At 37.9% G+C, this 8,371-nt stretch overlaps 1 pseudogene; it reads left to right on the forward strand.

The window, feature by feature from the left end:
• Positions 1-5,665: 5,665 nt before the first annotated feature.
• On the forward strand, positions 5,666-7,924 carry LOC103221184 (translation initiation factor IF-2, mitochondrial pseudogene; annotated as a pseudogene).
• The last annotated feature ends 447 nt before the right edge of the window (positions 7,925-8,371 follow it).

The raw sequence follows: 8,371 nt of genomic DNA on the forward strand, positions 1-8,371 counted from the left end.
AACTCAGCCTGACTCTATAGACGCTTCTGTGAATCCCTCTGCTTCATTTTATCCTCCAGTAACTGATTTTTCTGAACCTACTAACCCCTTTAATGTCTTGACTTTTCCACCTAAACCTCTTCATACCAGCTTCCTTTAAAAAATTAGACACTCAAATGAGCCAGGAGTACCTGTTACAGCTGAATTTAAACCTTGGTCTTACACAGAACTCTGAGCCATCATAAAAGATTTTGTGATACTAAAAACATACAACCAAATTTATAGAAGAATTTAAAAATTTTTAAGGGGTCTATAATTCATGGTTTTAATTTGTACCAATTTGTCCATGTGATAGTATGCACAAGAGATAACTGAAAATGTCTAGAAAAACCCCATTGGGATAATCCATCTGGAGGTACTGAGGATCCTGCTAAGCATGCTTTTAAATAGGAAATGCAGATGGACACAAAAATGGGCCAACAACTGTTAGATTCTATTCCTGAAGCACTTCCAATGAGAATAGGCTGGACCATAATTTAACCTTATAAAAAAATGAACCTGCTGCAGACTATCATGCCCATGTGTAGACAGTTTTCACATAATACTGGCTTTAAAGGCCAGGATGATAAAGTGGCTATACCAGCCCATTTTGTTCCTAAACTAAAATGAGAGGTAACTCTCACAGAACTGCAATATCTAGCAGAGCATGTTGAAGGGATATTAGACAAGAAAAAGAAGCCATCAGGTAAACAAACTAATGATGCTACAATTACAACAGTTGCAGGGAATTTGGCCTGTCTCTAAAAAATCTTATTCCCAATTTTGCCTCCATTGATAAAGATGCTTATGGTTACTGGAAGCAGAAGGGGCATTGGCAAAAAGACTGCCCATTGCTAAATAAGGGGAAATTGGAACAACCCCCACATCCTTTAACAACTCTTAATGTTTAAAGGGTTCCAAGGAATTGCCCAGTAAGCTACTTCCAATAATTCCTTTAAATCAATGAGGAGAAACCAAACTTAAATGAAGAAACTTGTACTGTGACACCAGAACGACTCTTTCTACTTTAGAGTCCACCATGATATATCAAGAACTTTCTGAGGGTAATAAAAGTTATCTCAATGGCAGGAGTTTCAAATCAAGTTCAAAGGGTTCCTTTAACAGAATTTTCAACTGTCACCCTTGACCCTTTTTCTAAGAATCATGCCTTCCTTGTATGTGATACTGCTCCTCTGAATCTCCTAGATAAAGATCTGTTTTCCTAATTGGAGGCTCAATAAAATTATCCTCCAGAGAAATGATTTATCTAAGATGATCATCTTAGATAATCTGATTTATCTAAGATGATCATCTTAGATAATCTGATTTATCTAAGATAATCATCTTAGATAAATCTGATTTATCTAAATTTATCATCTTAGATAATCTGATTTATCTAAATGATTTATCTAAGAAATGATGTATCTAAGATTTATCAGACAATAAAACATTGTGGCCCAAATTGACTATCCTAAGGAAACTATTAAGTTCCATAAATGTATAGATATACATCTTTCTGAAATTCCTGATACTCTATGGGCTTCTTCTCTACAGATGTCGGAAAGATCAAACACATCAAATCCACTAAAATTGTGATTGACCCTTTTTAAATTGCTTTCTTTTCTTTTTCTTTTTTTCTTTTATGAGAAGAAGTCTCACTCGGTCACCCAGGCTTGAGTGCAGTGGTGTGATCTCGACTCACTGCAACCTCTGCCTCCCGAGTTCGTGATTTTCCTGCCTCAGCCTCCTGGGTAGCTGGAAATACAGTTGTGCACTACCATGCCAGGCAAATTTTTGTACTTTTAGCAGAGATGGGGTTTCACCATGTTGGCCAGGCTGGTCTCAAACTCTTGACCTCAGGTGATCTTCCCACCTCGGCCTCCCAAAGTGCTGGGATTACAGGCATGAGCCACTGTGCTCAGCCTAAACTGCTTTGTAAGTTACCCCAATACCCTCTGAAACCTGAAGCAACACAAGGACTCACTCTAAGAGTAGAGGACCTAATAAATCAAGGAGTAATTATTTTGTGTACTAGTCCTTGTGACCTTATCTTACCTGTCAAGAAATCCCTGGAGAGGGATGGAGATTTGTACAGGGCCTTAGAGCTATATATAAAATTATATATCAAGATTCCCAGGCAGGCGCTGTGTCTCACGCCTGTAATCCCAGCACTTTGGGAGGCTGAGATGGGTGGATCACGAGGTCAGGAGATAGAAACCATCCTGGCTAATGGCGAAACCACGTCTCTACTAAAAATACAAAAACATAATTAGTCGGGCATGGTGGCGAGCGTCTACAGTCCCAGCTGCTCCGGAGGCTGAGGCAGGAGAATGGAGTGAACCTGGGAGGCGGAGGTTGCAGTGATCTGAGATGGTGCCACTGCACTCCAGCCAGGGCGACAGAGTGAGACTCTGTCTAAAAAAAAAAAATAAATAAATTCCCAGTGATAACAAATTCAAACGCTTTGCTGTCAAAGGAATGAACTGAAACTGAGTGGTTCACAGTAGTAAAGTTATACTTTGTATATATATTTTAGCATTCCTGTAGACAAAAAGAGTGTTAGTATTTGTATATTTTCACTTGGAAAAATCAACAATGTACTTTGACAGCAACACCTTAAGGATTAATCAATGCTCCTTCATATTTCTCACAAATTTTATATCAAGATTTGAACACTGCAGTTTCCCAGACATTTTACCTTGATTCAATATGTAGGTGATTTGCTTCTTTGTTCTTCATCTAAAGAGAATGTACAAATTGACCAAATATATGTATTATAACAACCAGCTTATAAGGGCCATAAGACCTCTTGAGATAAGCTTCAATTCTCACAAGAAGTGGCACATTATCTAGGTCACAACTTCTCTGCAAAAGTAATCTTTCTGTCTCCAGAAAAAAATAAATACTCTTCAAAATTATTCTAGACCTGTGAGTAAAAGGCAACTCAGAGGATTCCTCAGACTTTCACGATAGACCGGGTCACAACATTGGCCTCTCCACTCTATGAACTAACTAAAAATAGCAATCAGGATGCTTTTCTGTGGAAAGCAAAATAATAGGAGGCCCTTACTGAACTAAAACAGGTTTTGCAAAATCCTCCTGTGTTATGACTCTCCAATTTTTATAAACCATTCACATTGTTTATTCATGAATGAAACAATCAGACTCTAGAGGTCCTCACTCAAAAACTTGTAGGACAAAATAGGACCATAGACTAGTATAGTGTACAGTTATGTCTGGTGGTTATAGCACATCCAAATTGTTTAAAGGCAGTAGTTGCAGGTGCCAAATTATACAATCTTTCTCAGAACTTGTTCAAGGCAATAACTTATGCCTACACCTTTCACATGCTGTAGAAAGCTTGCTAAATCCTGAATGTACCCAGCATTTCTCAGCCAGCAGGATAACATTTTATGTGATTCTGCTCCTATCACCTTCAAATCTGCATATTCTTTGCTGCAATTCTTTCTTTAAACTCTGCTACCATCTTACCTTTACCCAACAAAAGAGAGACTTATAATTGTGTTAAACTGATTTCCCAAAATTTGACTCCGAGATTGGATTTACAAGAAATTCTATTCACCAATACAGAGCTGGTGCTCTATGCTGATGTTTCCTATGCCAAAAATTTTGAAGGAAAATACTAAGCTGGTCATGCTGTTACAATCCAACATGAACTATGATAAAAAGGAGATCTCCCCAATTTAATTCAGCCTAATCTGCAGAATTATTTGCCCTCACTTGAGATTGTAAAACAGCAAAAGATAAGACTGAAAATATCTAGACTGATGCCAGGTATACTTTTTCAGTAGTCGGTGATTTTAGTATGTTGTAGAAACAGAGGGGATCCTTAACGTCAAATGATATGCCTATAAAAATGGGTCTCAGGTTGTTAATCTCTGTGTTATTGCTGCCTTCATAAGTAGCTATCATAAAAATTAAAACTTCCACTTATAAAAGAGACCCTGAATATCAGGGAAATTACATGGCTGATTTTCATGCTAAAGCTGCCACCAAAAAAACAAACAAACAAAAAACAAAAAAACTTCAAAACTGTCTCAACTAATAAACTATGCACCTTGAGTGAAATTCATCCAAAAGACATAAAAAAAAATTCAGAACTTAAAAGAATGGTAAAAATATGCCTTAGAAATGGAAAAAAAATAAACAAAAACAAGATTGGATTAATACAGAATGTGAAATCCTTGAGGGGTTCTGGGGCACCCAGATAGCTATTTAGTACTTCCTGAATCCCTAAAGTTGCCATTCTTCTGAGCTTTTCATTCTTTTACTTACCATGGAGTTGATAAAATGATTCAAACCCTGGTGAAGCATTGGTGGGCAGACATTTCAAAAGGAACTTAGTAATGTCTACCATCCCCAGCCCTGGAAACTCTGCTGTGTGACTCAGGGCCAAAGGAGATGCCAAATCAGAGTGGCTATTCAGCAGCACAACACTGTAGGAAGTTTGTCCCACGTGCTCCCTGGGCATGATCCCCTAACTAGCGTTCCTACATTGCTGGTACATCCCCTTTTGGACCTCTCCCATGAGCAAAGGGCAGAACTCGGATTGTTTATTAGAGCTGAGGTGAACCTGAGATTAAGGTGCTGTCTAGAACTGAAAAGGAAGCAATGACTTGACAATAAAGAACCTCTAAGCAAATACATCCAGTAAAACCTAAACAAGCCAGACAAGGAAGTTTGGAATGCATAACCAATACTTCAATGCAAAGACACAGACATACATCCACAAGAAACAATAGCAAACAGGAAACCATGTTCTCCTCAAATGAACAAAACAAGGAACCAGTAACTTATTCTAATAAAATAGCTATATGTAAGCTTCAAAAAATCAATGAATCCAGGAGCTGGTTTTTGAAAAGATCAACAAAATTGCTAGACTGCTAGCAAGACTAATAAAGAAGAAAAGAGAGAAGAATCAAATAGATGCAATAAAATATGATAAGGGGGATATCACTACCGATTCCACAGAAATACAAACTACCATCAGAGAATACTATACAAAACTCTATGTAAATAAACTAGAGAATGTAGAAGAAATGGATAAATTCCTGGACACATACAGCCTCCCAAGATTAAACCAGGGAGAATTTGAACCTCTGCATAGACCAATAACAGGCTCTGAAATTGAGGCAATAATTAATAGCCTACCAACCAAAAAGAGTCCAGGACCAGATGGATTCACAGCCGAATTCTACCAAAGGTACAAGGAGGAGCTGGTACCATTCCTTCTGAAACTATTCCAATCAATAGAAAAAGAGAGAATCCTCCCTAACTCATTTTATGAGGCCAGCATCATCCTGATACCAAAGTCTGACAGAGACACAACAACAACAACAAAAGAATTTTAGACCAATATCCCTGATGAACATCGATGCAAAAATCCTCAGTAAAATACTGGCAAACCAAATCCAGCAGCATATCAAAAAGCTTATCCACCAAGATCAAGCTGACTTCATCCCTGGGATACAAGGCTGGTTCAATATACACAAATCAATAAGTGTAATCCATCACATAAATAGAACCAAAGACAAAAACCACATGATTATCTCAGTAGATGGAGAAAAGGCCTTCAATAAAATTCAACAGCCCTTCATACTAAAAACTCTCAATAAACTACATATTGATGGAAGGTATCTCTCAAAATAAAAAGAACTATTTATGACGACCCACAGCCAGTATCATACAGAATGGGCAATAACTGGAAGCATTCCTTTTGAAAACTGGCACAAGACAAGGATGCCCTCTCTCACCACTCCTATTCAACATAGCGTTGGAAGTTCTGGCCAGGGCAATCAGGCAAGAGAAACAAATAAAGTATATTCAATTAGGAAAAGAGGAAGACAAATTGTACCTGTTTGCAGATGACATGATTGTATATTTAGAAAACCCCATCGTCTCAGCCCCAAATCTCCTTAAGCTGATAAGCAACTTCAGCAAAGTCTCAAGATAAAAAATCAATGTACAATAATCACAAGCATGGCCGGGCGCAGTGGCTCAAGCCTGTAATCCCAGCACTTTGGGAGGCCGAGATGGGCGGATCATGAGGTCAGGAGATTGAGACCATCCTGGCTAACACGGTGAAATCCTGTCTCTACTAAAAAAATACAAAAAACTAGCTGGACGTGGTGGCAGGCTTCTGTAGTCCCACCTACTTGGGAGGCTGAGGCAGGAGAATGGCGTAAACCTGGGAGGTGGAGCTTGCAGTGAGCTGAGATCCAGCCACTGCACTCCCACCTGGGCGACAGAGCAAGACTCCGTCTCAAAAAAAAAAAAAAAAAGAAAGAAAGAAAGAAAAGAAAAAAAAAAAAGGAAAAATTGAAATGGCAGCAATGGAAGCTGGAGGTACCACTCAGCACATTGGTGCCTTTCTTGTGTCTCCGCCTTCTGGGGAAAAGATAACTTTTCTTGATACTCCAGGACTTGCTACTTTCTCAGCAATGAGAGCAGAGGGGCTCATGTCACTTACATTGTCATATTGGTTGTTGCTGAAGATAATGGGGTATAGAATCTATTCAGCATGCCAAAGATGCTCAAGTTCCTATTGTCCTTGCCATAAATAAATGTGACAAACCTGAGGCTGACCCCAAGAAAGTGAAAAAAGAGCAGCTGGCTTATGATGTGCTGTGTGAAGATTATGGAGGTTATGTTCAAACACTGCCTGTCTCTGCACTTACAGGTGATAATCTGATGACTGTGGGAGAAGAACAACTGCGGAAATGTTAGAATTGAAAGCAGAACTCACTGGTCCAGTGGAAGGAACAGTAATAGAGTCACAAAGGAAGAGGTTCTTTTACTACAGCTATAATTCAAAGAGGAACTTTAAGAGAAGACTCTGTTCTGGTTGCTGGGAAAAGTTGAACAAAAGTACACTTAATGTTTGATTAAAATGGAAAAACAATCAATGAGCCATATCTCAGCATGGCAGTGGGAATTATAGGCTGGAGAGACCTTCCTTCTGCTGAAGAAGAAATTCTTGAAGTAGAATCTGAATCCTCCTTGACTGGCAGAAGTATGAACAAGAACAGGAGAAAAGTCAAGAGGATCTGAAAATAATAGAAGAAAAGTCAAAGGAACACCAAGAAGCACATCAAAAAGCCCGTGAGAAGTATGGCAATGTGCAGTGGAAGGAAAGATCATTTCTAAAGTATTTAGAAAGAAAAGAACAAACATCCTTAAAGCCAAAAGAGAAAATGGAAAGACATTCAAATGTACTTCCTATGATTATTAAAAGTGATGTTGATGATCTGCTGAGGCTATTTTGAACATTATAGATACCTATGATGCATCACACGAGTGTGAACTAGAATTAGTACATTTTGGAGTGGGTGATATAAGGGCAAATGATGTCAACCTTGCTGAAAGATTTGATGGTGTTATATATGACTTTAATGTGAATACAGGCAATGCTATCCAACAGCAAAAAAGGAGTAAAAATTAAACTTCACAAAATAATTTACCGTCTTGTTGGAGATCTGCAAGAGGAAGTGAGCAGCAGATTACTCTGTGCTGTGGAAGAGCACCCAGTAGGTGAAGGGTCTATATTAGCTACCTTCTTTATAACAGAAGGGAAGAAAAAAGTTCCTGTGGATTGCTGTAGAGTCCAAAAGGGACAGTTAGAAAAAAAAAAATTAAATTAATCTGTAATGGACATGTAATCTGGAGGGGATCATTAACCTCACTGAAACACTAAAAAAAATGACATTTCAATTGTCAAAACTGGAATGGATTGTGGTATCAATTTAGATGAAGAAAATATAGAATTTAAGGTGGGAAATAAAATTGTTTGTTATAAAGAAAAGCAATTTCAAGCCAAGACTTTTTGGGATCCAGGATTTTAAAATTACATTAAAAATGTAAATAGCTCAAAAAAAAAAAAAAAAAAAAAAGACAAAGAAGTGCATTACATAATAGTAAATAATTCAATTTAACGAGAAGACCTAAATACCCTAAATATATATGCACCCAACACAGGAGCAACTAGATTCATAAGGCAAGTTCTTAGAGACCTACAAAGAGGTGTAGATTCCCAATAATAATAGTGGGAGACTTCTCAACTCCACTGAGGGTATTAGATAGATCATTGAGGAAGAAAATTAACAAAGATATTCAGGACCTGAACTCAACATTGGATAAAATGCACCTGATAGACCTCTACAGAACTTTCTACCCCAAAGAATAGAATATACATTCTTTTCATCACCAAATGGATCATACTCTAAAACTGACCACATAATTGGACATAAAACAATCCCCTGCAAAACCAAAACCATCCCAAACACACTTTCAGATGGACAGTGCAATAAAGATAGAAGTTAAGACTAAGCAAATT

The sequence above is a fragment of the Chlorocebus sabaeus genome, chromosome 4 (assembly GCF_047675955.1).
Source record: "Chlorocebus sabaeus isolate Y175 chromosome 4, mChlSab1.0.hap1, whole genome shotgun sequence".
NCBI classification, from domain to species: domain Eukaryota; kingdom Metazoa; phylum Chordata; class Mammalia; order Primates; family Cercopithecidae; genus Chlorocebus; species Chlorocebus sabaeus.